The sequence below is a fragment of the Pimephales promelas genome, unplaced genomic scaffold, assembly GCF_988280905.1.
Source record: "Pimephales promelas unplaced genomic scaffold, fPimPro1.hap1.1 HAP1_SCAFFOLD_75, whole genome shotgun sequence".
NCBI classification, from domain to species: Eukaryota; Metazoa; Chordata; class Actinopteri; order Cypriniformes; family Leuciscidae; genus Pimephales; species Pimephales promelas.
The window spans coordinates 5,929-18,444 of record NW_028297310.1 but is presented as its reverse complement, the minus strand read 5'-3'; the positions used below and the strand labels follow the sequence as shown (position 1 = coordinate 18,444).

General features: G+C 43.2%; 2 non-coding genes and 1 pseudogene across 2 annotated transcripts; all 3 read left to right on the top strand.

Annotated features, from left to right (window-relative positions):
• The first annotated feature begins 4,668 nt into the window (after positions 1 to 4,668).
• LOC120475325 (U2 spliceosomal RNA) lies at positions 4,669 to 4,861 on the top strand. Its single transcript, XR_016154891.1, has one exon. It is a non-coding gene; the product is annotated as a U2 spliceosomal RNA (small nuclear RNA).
• A 335-nt stretch (positions 4,862 to 5,196) lies between these two features.
• LOC120475304 (U1 spliceosomal RNA) lies at positions 5,197 to 5,361 on the top strand. The gene has a single exon (XR_016154890.1). It is a non-coding gene; the product is annotated as a U1 spliceosomal RNA (small nuclear RNA).
• Positions 5,362 to 11,535: 6,174 nt separating this feature from the next.
• On the top strand, positions 11,536 to 11,738 carry LOC148960841 (U2 spliceosomal RNA; annotated as a pseudogene).
• The last annotated feature ends 778 nt before the right edge of the window (positions 11,739 to 12,516 follow it).

Genomic DNA, 12,516 nt, shown 5'->3' with positions numbered 1-12,516 from the left:
GTATATGATGAGGACGGTATATGGAATTGCTCCTGGAGAGTCCCCATAAAGCAATGGGAAGACCCCCAGGGCTTCCAAGGTCTGAGACCTATACCACAAATGATAGTTCTTGGCGAAAACAGGGGCTACATTCATTACCAGGGGATGCCCAAACTCTGCCGGCGATGTGGGGAGTTTGGTCACCTTGTTGAAGCATGCCAGGAAGTTTATTGTAACAAGTGCAGAGAAATTGGACATTCTTTTGAAGAGTGTCCAAATGGCAGAAGGTGCAATCTTTGTGGAGACTCCAACCACCTCTACAGAGATTGCCCAAAGTCGTTTGCCAACAAAGTTTAAGTCAAACAAAATGGCGCCGGTAACAGACACAGCTGGAGAAAATGAGGGGGTGGAGCCAACAGGTTTGAATTTGAGAGGAAGTGACATCATGGAGGAAGGGGCCAATGAGGAGGAGACACAACTCCCCACACAAAATGAATTGTTTGAAATCTGAGACTTACTCGCCTCCTCTTCTTTTTCTTGTGTTTCTTCAATTACATCACCTTTCTGTTCTGAGGTCTTTGTTAATTCAAAGTATAAAACCCAGCCGACGAAAAAGAGGGCTGCACTCTCCCCTCTAACAAAGGAAAAAGAGAAAAAAGAGCGAATAACCCAGTTCTCAGATTCATCCTCTTCGGATGACCTAAATAGGTTATTCCCCCAATTTTCTGCCAATGAGATCTCCTTCTTGGCAGTGGAGCTTAAAACATCAACCCACAGAGCTACATTTGTTAGTTCAGAGGGAAGTCATCCCCCCACACCTGAGTCCTTCACTTTAGGAATCAAGGAGGGGCCGGACTTACAAGAGATAGAAGAACTTGATGATTGAAAACTGATCTCTTATTAAAAAAAAATTAACTCTTAAAATGTCTTACCTGTTTTTTTTACATCACTCTATTTATGACTTTAACCATTTCTACTTTGAACGTAAGATGCTTGAAATCTTTGACCAGAGCACACATGGTTTTATCCTTTTTAAGTACACTCCCAGGGGATATTTTTCTATTACAGGAATGTGCCCTTCCCTTTCAACAAAGCTACAAGCAATGGCAAGACATGTGGCCACATGGACCGTCCATTTGGAGTGGCTCCAATTTGAACAAATCGGATGGAGTAGCGATTTTAATCAAAAAACCCCAAATCTTGGTGAAGGGGAGCACGGTGATAAGGGATGGACGAAATCTGTTAGCTCTTTTATCTTTTTTAGGCAAAGACTTCAAAGTTGTAAACATTTATGGACACTCAGAAAAAAATGACAAGTATGACCTTTTTAAAGACATGCAGTCCCACCTTTTAGGCAATCTTCCTCTAATTTTAGCTGGCGATTTTAATTGTGTTTTGAAAAAAGAAGACAGGAAAAGGGCGGGAGAGGAATTTAAAACAGACAAAACATCTCTTTTTTTAAAGAATATAATTCAGGATTTTAGCTTGACGGACACTTTTAAAAGCATGCATCCTGGGGAACTAGGCCACACTTGGGCCAGTAGTGATGGCACTAAAGCCTCCCGTATCAATTATATATTTACTAGAGACCTTATGTCCCTCGATGCTAGATTAACCCCCCTCTTTATTTCCGACCACGCCATGCTATCCTGCACTCTTTCACTTCCATCTGGTGTAACAATTGGTAGAGGTCTGTGAAAACTAAACTGCTCCCTCTTAGAGGACAAGGCAATAGCCAGAGAATATAGAGAGCAGTATAGTCAATGGCAGACCATACAAGACCTATACGATTCACGTGCACAGTGGTGGGAGATGGTGAAGGGAAGGACCCAGACTTTTTTTAAACGAGCAGGTAAGAGGAAAAAAATGAAAGAAAAAAGACATAAGGTGGGACTGCAAAAAAGATTACAGCGATATTTTAACTTACAAAACCAGGGTTTCGATTTTAAAGTAGAAATTGAGGAGGTAAAAAAGGAAATGCAAAAAATATGCGAGGTAGAAAGCAAAGGCATTATACTCAGAAGCAGGGAGAGAGACTTAGAAGAAGGAGAAAAATGCTCAAGATACTTTTTTAAGAAAATTGTCAGCAGAGGCAACGCCATCACGAAATTAAAAACTAAGGAAGGGGAAACTAAAGCAAATACAAATGATATCCAAAAAATAGTAGAGGAATTTTATACAGAATTGTATGCGGAAAAAGAAATTGAAGATTCGATTTTAGAGGAAGTTTTAGATTTTATCAAAGAGACACCTATAGAACCTGACTCGCTTGTAAACGATTTTAATTTATCTGAAATAGACAATGCTTTAAGGAATTTTAAAAAAGGAAAATCACCGGGGCCGGATGGACTCCCGGTGGAATTTTATTCAACCTTTTGGGATATACAGTAATTAGACATGACTTGTTGACAGTTTTAAATAATTTGGAAACAGACGACCACCTCCCAGACAGTTTTAAAAGTGGTGTTATGACCCTTTTATACAAGAAAGGGGAAAAAACGGATATCAAAAATTGGCGTCCCATAACACTTTTAGATCTTGACTGCAAAATTTTTAGCAAACTTTTAACCTCACGAATGTCTACAGTTTTAGGAAGACTCATCCACCCGGATCAAGCCTGTGCTGTCCCTGGGAGGAGGATCACGGACAGCCTCATATTGATCAGAGACGCCATCTGTTACGCGAGAGACAGAAATATTAGGCTAATAGTAGTAAATTTAGATTTTGAAAAAGCTTTCGATCGGGTCTCGCACCAGTTCTTGTTTCAAGTGCTTGGAAAAATGGGGTTTCCTAGGAGGTTTCTAGCTTGGGTGGGTCTGCTATACAGGGACATAACTAGCAAAATCTTAATAAATGGGAACCTTTCAAAAGCGATAAATATACGTAGTGGCATCCGTCAAGGCTGTCCATTATCCCCTCTCCTGTATGTGGCTTGCATTGAACCTCTTGCACAAATCTTGAGAAGGGACAAACGGATACAAGGACTGACTATACCAGGAACCATGGGACTGACCGCAAAGACCATTTTATATATGGACGACATAAACATTTTATGTACAGATATTTTATCAGTGCACAGGACCATGGACTTGACTGACCGTTTCGGGAGGGCATCAGGGGCAAAATTAAACAAAGAAAAAACACAAGCACGATTTTATGGCCCATGGAACACCACAGAAAAAGCTGATTTAGATGTAAATTTTCAAAAACAGGAACTCAAAATACTCAGAGTGAAATTCGACAGAGAAGGGGGAGGGTCGGGGAATTGGCAGGAATTAATGGCAAAAACTAGAAGAAATTTAGGCCTGTGGGGACTTAGACAATTGACCCTAGAAGGAAAGGTTTTAATCATTAAAGTTGTGGTTTTACCCCTTTTTTTACTGTTTTGTTCTGTGTTTTATCCAGTCCCTACTGCTGGCCCTTGACAGAGCCATCTTTTTATGGGGAGTCAAATGGGAAAGGACCAAACGAGAGGAAATGAAGAGAGCCCCCCAAAATGGAGGAAAAGGAGTGCCGGACCCCTACCTCTTCCTGGGAGCTATATACACAGCTTTACATTTAAGATACACTACAGCCCCTTTTAAAGAGAACAAAACTGTGGAAATGGCATATTTTTGGATGGGTTCTTACTTGAGAACAAAAAAAATGACAAAAAAAGATCAAACGACACCATGTTCTTGGGAGCAGCCCCCTACATATTGTTTTATAAAAAAGTTTTTAAAACGTTTTAATTTGGAAAATGAAGACTTAACCCTTCTAACAAATCATAAATCCATGCTTTTTGTTTTAAAGGAACGGGAGAGAACATATAGATAAAAGGCCTTTCTGTAGAAGAAGCACGTGAGGTTTGGAAGAATGTGTCCCACCCGACCCTTCACAACAGACATCGAGACCTGGCATGGATGGTGGCTCACGAGACCCTCCCGGTCAGGGCCGTGATGCACTCCCGGGGCATGGCAAGGACATCTACTTGCCCACGGCCGGGTTGTGGCGTGCCCGAGACCGTGAGGCATTTGCTCTGGGAGTGCAGCGCTGCGAGGGACCTGTGGGCAACAGCTGGTCCCCTGCAATTCCCATACCTGCCAGCAGGTGGGGTCCAAAACTACAAGACCTTAGTTGGGTGTTTGAGTCAAGAAAAGATGCCAGTGGAAACTCGCACCAACTTTTGGATTACGGCAAATTGCATCAAAGACGCTATATGGACCTCAAGAAACCTGCTGGTGGGGAAGCACTTGCAGGGGTCCCTCCACGCCACCTTACAACTGGCCAAACAAAGGCTGCAGGTGTACCCCGCAAGATGCCACTTGGACGTGGGGACCAGAGCTACACAGAGAAAGGTCCCCGTAGCCACGGACCCTGACTGCCCGTAGATGCCCCTCGCTCCTTTCTTAGGTGGGGCAGCGGAGCATCGGTTCCACAGAGTCTCCTCTGAGCACACATGCCAAGGTCTCGAGCTCTGTTGTGAGGGACAAATGTTGACACATAAATCTATTTTAAATAACTTTAACCTATTTAAATTTAGTCAGCTCCATAAATCACACAATCTCCCGTTCCCGGAATGTGGTTTGATGTTGTTGTTGTTTTTACTTTGCCCCTGTATTTTAATTATTTTAAATGTGCCCCTTTTCAGTCTTGCTCTTTCCTTTTAAAATGTAGACATTTTAAACTGTGAACTGTAAACATTGTATTTCAGCTTCTTGGTGTCAATAAAAATTTGAAAAAGAAAAAATCTGTTCTTATCAGTTTAATATCTGATACGTGCCCTACCCGGGCATTATATATTACATTGATTTTTGGTCCTGGGAGATGGAATAGGGGCTTGCTCCGTCCACTCCACGCATCGACCCGGTATTGCAGTACTTCTGGGAACGGTGCACCCTCCTTAAGTGTTCAATGAAAGAAATGTAGTGGTCTTGTGTGGCAGAAGGTGATAATGGAGCTAGTGTGAGTGGGTGTTGTAGGTGATCATGTGCTATACTAGCCTGGGTAGAATTGTGGTGTAAAAACAAGACAAAAAGGAACCCCTGTTCCTCTGTCAGTTTAACATCTGATCCGTCCACTATTCGGGGACGGCGCATTATGTACATTTATGGCTCATGGAGCCGGATGCGGAGCGTGCAAAAAAAACAAAAAAAAAAGCCCCTTTTTTGACTGGCAAACCGCTGGTGAGGATTGGGGAGAGGGACAGGGTGCTTCTGACTGAAGGCCTGGGAATTCATACTTACCTGGCAGGGGAGACACCATGATCAGGAAGGTGGTTCACCCAGGGCGAGGCTCGGCCATTGCACTCTGGGTTGTGCTGACCCCTGCGAATTCCCCAAATGTGGGAATCTCGACTGCATAATTTATGGTAGTGGGGGACTGCGTTCGCGCTCTCCCCTGGACAACACTGGTTAAAAGGGCAGATTGTTAAAGCTCCACTTGAGGTTCTTTTGTTTTGTTTTTTTTCTCCACTTCTTCAATATCCAGAGGCAGTCCAGAGAGTTGAACTGCGGTGGTTGCTCGAGAGATACGAAACAGTCTAGGACCGGTCTGTGTGAGGAGGGTTTTCTTTTTTCTCCTTAATTCTTCAAATAATCTCCAATATTTGACGGACGACTTAGTTCACAGCAGTTGTCCTGGAAGCAAAGTTGTTCGGAATGAGGAGTTCTATCATGTGGTATGAAAACATTGTGCACGTGTGAAACGTCACGTGATATACAGCCACCCATGTTGTGTTTTTTTCTGTTTACAGTGCCACCAAGTGGCCAGTCGCCGCATTCCTCTTCACGTGACCAGGGGCTGAGCCCGTACACAGGTGTACCGAGTTGGGTGCAATTGTCTCATTCCGTTGGAGAGTTATAGCCATTTAAGTAAAGCCCGCCTCGCCCACCCCCAACGTTTTGGCGTACCGTCGCCAACGTGGATGGAAATTCCAACTGTTTCCCGATCCCTGTTGGCAGTCAGACTCCAGAGAATCTTTCTGCACCGGTTTGGGTCAGATCGGGCAAAAAACCTAGGACTAGTGTGCAAAATTAGGTTTTTCAGAAAATCCAAAATACCCGAAAATCTCGCCAGCGCGACCACCCAATCCGGCCCAGGTGGGCGTGGCCTTTGCCAGCTCCCCCGCCTCGGCGTCGCTGCGTCATCGCTTCTCGGCCTTTTGGCTAAGATCAAGTATCTGGTCGTCAGGTGGAGTTGCGATCGCCTTTTGGAGGTTTTCTTGGCTCGAGACTTTTGTGTCACGGGCCCCAAACTTTCAGGAGGTAAATTGTTTTGCTGCTGCTTTGTATTTTACAGATTGTAAGGTAAGCCCTTTTTTATCCTTTTATTACCTATTTATTCTATTTATTTATTTATTTATTGTATAGTTTTTAAAGCTCTTGGCTGTTGGTGCCTCCATCATGTCGGCTGCTCGTGCCGGCATGCGGAGGCACCACAGCGTGCGTTTTAGCCTTTTAGACAATGTTAAGACGGTTGAAATGTCCAGACTACATTTTTCACGGAAGTATGTACAGAAAGCGCTAAATTACCGTCCCGAAGACTTGAATTGTATTTTTTCCTTGCCTTTTAATAAAGGCTTTGACGTTAGTTTTAGAAATGCAGCATTGCTAGCAGAATTTTGGAACAGATTTGAGAATGTAAAGACCCAGTTCTCCATGTTTAAAGTTGAGAAGTTGACTGACAACACACATAAGGTGGTGATTGTTAGGATGTTCAATGAGACTGTGACTGGAGAAGACATTTGTGTATGGCTGGGTAGATTTTGCACTGTAAAGAGCCAGGCTATGAAGGTGGTGGATGAGGATGGCATCTGGAACTGTTCCTGGAGGATCCCGATCAAACAGTGGGAGGATCCCCAGGGGTACCAGGGCCTAAGACATCTGCCATCAATGATAGTTCTTGGTGAAAACAGAGGCTACATCCACTACCAGGGGATGCCCAAGCTGTGCCGCAAGTGTGGAGAGTTTGGGCACCTGGTAGAGGCGTGTGAGAAAGTGTTTTGTAGGAAATGCAGAGAAATTGGGCACACTTTTGAAGAGTGTCCCAATGGCAGAAGTTGCAACCTCTGTGGAGACTCCTCTCATCTCTACAGAGATTGTCCAAAGTCTTTTGCTAGCAAAGTTAAAGCACACAAAATGGCGAAGGAAAGCAGACAAAGAGATAACGAGGGGGAGGAGCAAACAAATTCAAATCTCCCGCCAAATCTGCTGAGTGCCGAAGAGAGAACAGATGGTAGAGGTAATGAAGGGGCGGGGCCAAGGAGTGAAGTACAACAGAGCGAGGAAATTCAAATTGGTACAGGTGAAGACAATACAGAGGTAAGTGGAAATGCAGGGGAGGACACAGATGAGATACAAACAAAAAGTCAATTAAGTGAGCAACTCCCCTGCGCTCAATCAATGAATAAAAAGAGAGTGGCACACTCCCCTCTCTGGAAAGAAATAGATAAAGATAAAATGGGAAGATTTTCTGACTCCTCCTCGTCAGATGATTTAAATAGAATATTCCCAAGTCATACGGCAAATGAGATTTCTTTCCTAGCGATTGAGCTGAAATCATCCACACCCAGGAGCTCACCCTGTGATTCAGAAGGAAAACAAACTCTCTCTCCTGCCTCCCCTTCAATGGAAATGCAGGAAGAGTTGGTTTTACAAGAACAATTGTTTTTTTAATGGATAGTATGGTTTTAAAATTTTAAATGATGTATCTGTCTTCTTTTATACTAATTTTAATGCTCACGACCATCACCATCTCAACCATAAACGTGAGAAGTGTGAGGTCACTTATAAGAGCACAAACAGTTTTAAATTTTTTAAGTACACAACCCTCTGATTTGTTTTTATTACAGGAATGTGCCCTACCCTTTTTAAAAAACTACAAGAAGTGGGAAGATAAATGGCTGCAAGGACCCTCTTTATGGAGCGGCTCCAACCAAAACAAGGCAGACGGAGTAGCCATCCTGATAAAAAACAAACAGATACTGGTGAAGGGGAGCACAATATTAAGAGACGGTCGGGCCCTTTTAGCCAGTATGACTTTTTTAGGGAGGGATTTTAACGTACTAAACTTTTACGGGAACACAGAAAAGAATGACAGATACAGCCTTTTAGAAGATATGCAACCCCACCTTTGAGGGAGAAACCCATTGGTCTTAGCAGGGGATTTTAATTGTGTTTTAGGAAAAGGAGACAGGAGAAGAGCGGGGGAAGTTTTTAAAACAGATAAAACAACACATCTACTGCTGAATATAGTAAAAGATTTTAGATTAACGGACTGTTTTAAGATGATGCATCCAAAAGCAGAGGGCCACACTTGGTTCAGTAGTGATGGCACCAAAGCTTCTCGAATAGATTATGTTTTTACCAGGGAGTGCCCACCGAGCGATGCTAGAATCTCCCCTGTTTTCTTTTCTGACCACGCTATGCTGTCATGCACTCTTACACTCCCCCCGGGTGTGACGGTAGGGAAGGGTCTCTGGAAATTAAACTGCTCCCTGTTACAAGACAAAGAAGTAACAAAGGAATACAGGGAGCAGTATAGGGAATGGCAGACCCTTCAAGACTTTTTCGATTCACGAGCACAGTGGTGGGAGATGGTGAAGGAAAAGACCAAGACTTTTTTTATAAGGGCAGGAAACAGAAAGAAAACCAAAGAAAAGAAAAAGATGGTGGGGTTGCAAAAACGTTTACAACGTTATTTCAACCTTTTAAATATAGGCTTGGATTTTAATGAAGAAATTAAAGAGGTTAAAAAAGAGATGATGATATCAGAAATCACAAGTAAGGGAGTCATTCTGAGAAGTAAGGAAAGAGAGGTGGAAGAAGGAGAAAAATGCACAAGGTATTTTTTTAAGAAAATTGTGAGTAAAAGTGGGGCAATGGTAAGGATAAAAAATAAATAAGGAATATTGTTGACCAATACAAGGGATATTTTAAACGGAGTGCAAGAATTTTATGATGCATTGTATGAGGAAAAAAAGATAGATGAAGAAACATTAAAAGAAGTGCTAGCCCTGGTGGAAAGAACAGTGAAGGAAAAAGAACTTTTAAGGAGTGATTTTAACATTTTAGAAATCACAAAAGGCCTGAAAAGTTTTAAGAAAGGCAAGTGCCCAGGTGCAGACGGACTTCCCTTAGAATTTTACGAGACGTTTCTGGACATTTTAGTTGAAGACCTTTTAGCGGTTTTTAACGACTTTGACAACAGTGACCTTCTACCGGACAGTTTTAGGACAGGTATAGTGACACTTTTATATAAAAAAGGTGAAAAAGAAGACTTGCAAAATTGGCGCCCTATCACTCTTTTAAATGTGGACTGTTAACTTTTTAGTAAGATTTTAGCTACACACTTATCAGGGATTTTAGCAGACCTGATCCATCACGGACAGCCTCGTACTGATTAGAGACACCATCTGTTATGCGAGAGACAGAAATATTCGGTTAGCCGTGCTAAATTTAGATTTTGAAAAAGCATTCGACCGGATCTCGCACCAGTACTTGTTCAAAGTACTGAATAAAATGGGGTTTCCAGAAAGATTTCTAGCTTGGGTGGGATTGCTATATAGGGATATAAATAGCAGAATCCTGTTAAGCTGGCAGCTTACAAAAGCAGTTAATATACGCTGTGGGGTCCGTCAGGGCTGTCCATTATCTCCTCTCTTGTTTGTAATGTGCATAGAACCATTAGCACAGGTTTTGAGAAGGGATCAATGGATCAGAGGATTTTTAATTCCAGGGACAGGGGGACAGACTGCAAAGACTGCACTTTACATGGATGACGTGAACGTTTTATGTACGGACATTTTATCGATTCAACGGACCTTAGACTTGACTGACTGGTTTGGGAGGGCAAGTGGGGCTAAACTCAATAGAGGAAAAACACAAGTACAGTTTTATGGACCCTGGACACCCACAGACATGACCGGACTGGAGGTAACAATGAAAAGTACTGGGTTAAAAATTTTAGGTGTAATATTTGACAGTGAAGGAAGAGGAAAAGGGAATTGGGAAGAGGTTTTAAGGAAGGCAAGACAAAGATTAGGTTTTTGGAGTATAAGAAACCTGACAATAGAAGGGAAGATTTTAATCATCAAAGCTGTCATTTTACCACTAATGTTACTTTTATGCTCTGTTTTTAACCCCCCAAGATGGTTCCTGCAGACCCTGGACAGGGCTATATTCTATTTTCTGTGGGGATCCAAATGGGAGAGGCTGAGGAGGGAGGAGATGAAGAAGACGCATACGAATGGAGGGAAAGGAGTACCCGACTTATATTTATTCCTTGGAGCCCGTTTTACTGCACTGCACATGAAATACGCCACATCAACATTAAATGAGAACAAAACGACAGCAATGGTTCAGTTTTGGATGGGTTCTTACCTTAGAAGTTTAAAGTTTTTAGAAAGGGACCACACAAAACCGGTGGCTTTTAACCTACCCACAACATATGGTTTTATCAAGAAATGTTTAAACAAGTTAAACATGGAAAAAGAAGAAATAGACATTTTAACTAACCACAAGTCAATACTTTCTCTTGTGCAGGAGCGGGAGCAAGTGAGCCCAGTGCGCGGGCTCACCTTAAGCGAAGCCCAAACAACTTGGCGCAGCGTGTCCCACCCAGCTCTTCTAAACAGGCACCGGGACTTGGCGTGGATGGTGGCTCATGAGATTCTCCCGGTCAGGGCCGTCATGCACTCCCGGGGCATGGCAAGGAATCTGAGCTGCCCACGGGCCGGGTGTGGTGCGCCTGAGACCGTGAGGCACGCGCTCTGGGAGTGCAGCGCTGCGAGGGACCTGTGGGCACTGGCCGGCTCCCAGCAATTCCCGTGCCTACCAGCAGGGGAGGTCCTAACCTACAAAAGGATAATGGGTGGGTTGAGCCAGAAGGGAAAGCCAGCAACTCCACCGTTAAACCTCTGGCTCCCCATAAACTGTATAAAAGACGCTATTTGGACCTACAGAAACCTGCTGGTGGGGAAGCAGGTGCAGGTGTCTCCTCATACCACCATGGAGCTGGCAAAGAAAAGGATGCAGGAGTACACCGCATGCTGCCATTCGGACGTGGGAGCCGGAGCTTCACAGAGAAAGGTCCCCGCAGCCATGAGCCCTGACTGCCCGTAGATGCCCCACACATCCATCTGGAAGGGGCAGCGGTGCCACGGTTTAAGAGGATCTCCGCTGAGAGCCTGAAGCGCTGGGTCTCGGGCCTTGTTTGGAGGAGCAGGAAATGGGGACAAATATTATTAAGGACTCACCCCCGCTCCAGCACAAGAAAAGTTTGACAAGTTTTATAAAAATGTTATTTCAATCGCTTTTTAGATAATATTTTATTTAAGAAAGGTCTACCAAAAATGAACCAAATTTTAGATAATCCTTTATCTCTTCTTTTATCCATGTAACCCCTTGTTTTTTTTTGTTTTTGTTTTTTATTGTGGTTTTACTTTTTGTACTTCTTTCTTGCAAATTTTAAATGGATTGTTATTTATTTATTAATATTTTTTTCTTTGGAAAAACACAATACCTGAAGAACACATCCAAATGAACATGATGATGCTGGAAAAATGTAAATGCTCAAATGTCTCATGATTGTTGAAAAGAAAAAGAAAAATTACAAGAAAGAAAAAATCTGTTCTTATCAGTTTAATATCTGATACGTGCCCTACCCGGGCACCATATATTAAATTGATTTTTGGTCCTGGGAGATGGAATAGGGGCTTGCTCCGTCCACTCCATGCATCGACCCGGTATTGCAGTACTTCTGGGAACGGTGCACCCTCCTAAAGTGTTCAATGAAAGAAATGTAGTGGTCTTGTGTGGCAGAAGGTGATAATGGAGCTAGTGTGAGTGGGTGTTGTAGGTGATCATGTGCTATACTAGCCTGGGTAGAATTGTGGTGTAAAAACAAGACAAAAAGGAACCCCTGTTCCTCTGTCAGTTTAACATCTGATCCGTCCACTATTCGGGGACGGCGCATTATGTACATTTATGGCTCATGGAGCCGGATGCGGAGCGTGCAAAAAAAAAAAAAAAAAGCCCCTTTTTTGACTGGCAAACCGCTGGTGAGGATTGGGGAGAGGGACAGGGAGGCCCAGGAGGGCGTGGCCTTTGCCGGCTCCCCCGCCTCGGCGTCGCTGCGTCATCGCTTCTCGGCCTTTTGGCTAAGATCAAGTGCAAGTGGCTTGACCGCAGTTCTTGTTGGCTAAAGGTCTGTGAAGGAGTGGGGAAGAGATGGCGGAAGGAATTTTTGAGAGAAGAGTAAAGAACACGTCAAGACTTTACTGGGAAGGATCCAGAGAAGAAGAGATGCCGGAAAGTGAAGAATTCATCCAAAAAGTCATCATCAATTTGTTGAAGATTGACCCTCCAGAGATCCTTGGAATCCAAAGAAATGGCAAAGATAAGTATTTTGATGTCACGATGAAAGACAGCATTTTGTTTCAGAGACTTTTGGAAAAGTTCAGAGAAAATGAAGGTCAGCGTCCTCTGGATAAGTTTAGAATACAGTCTTTGGGGAGAAATAATTTCCGGATTTTGACAATCAACATGTTTGACATGA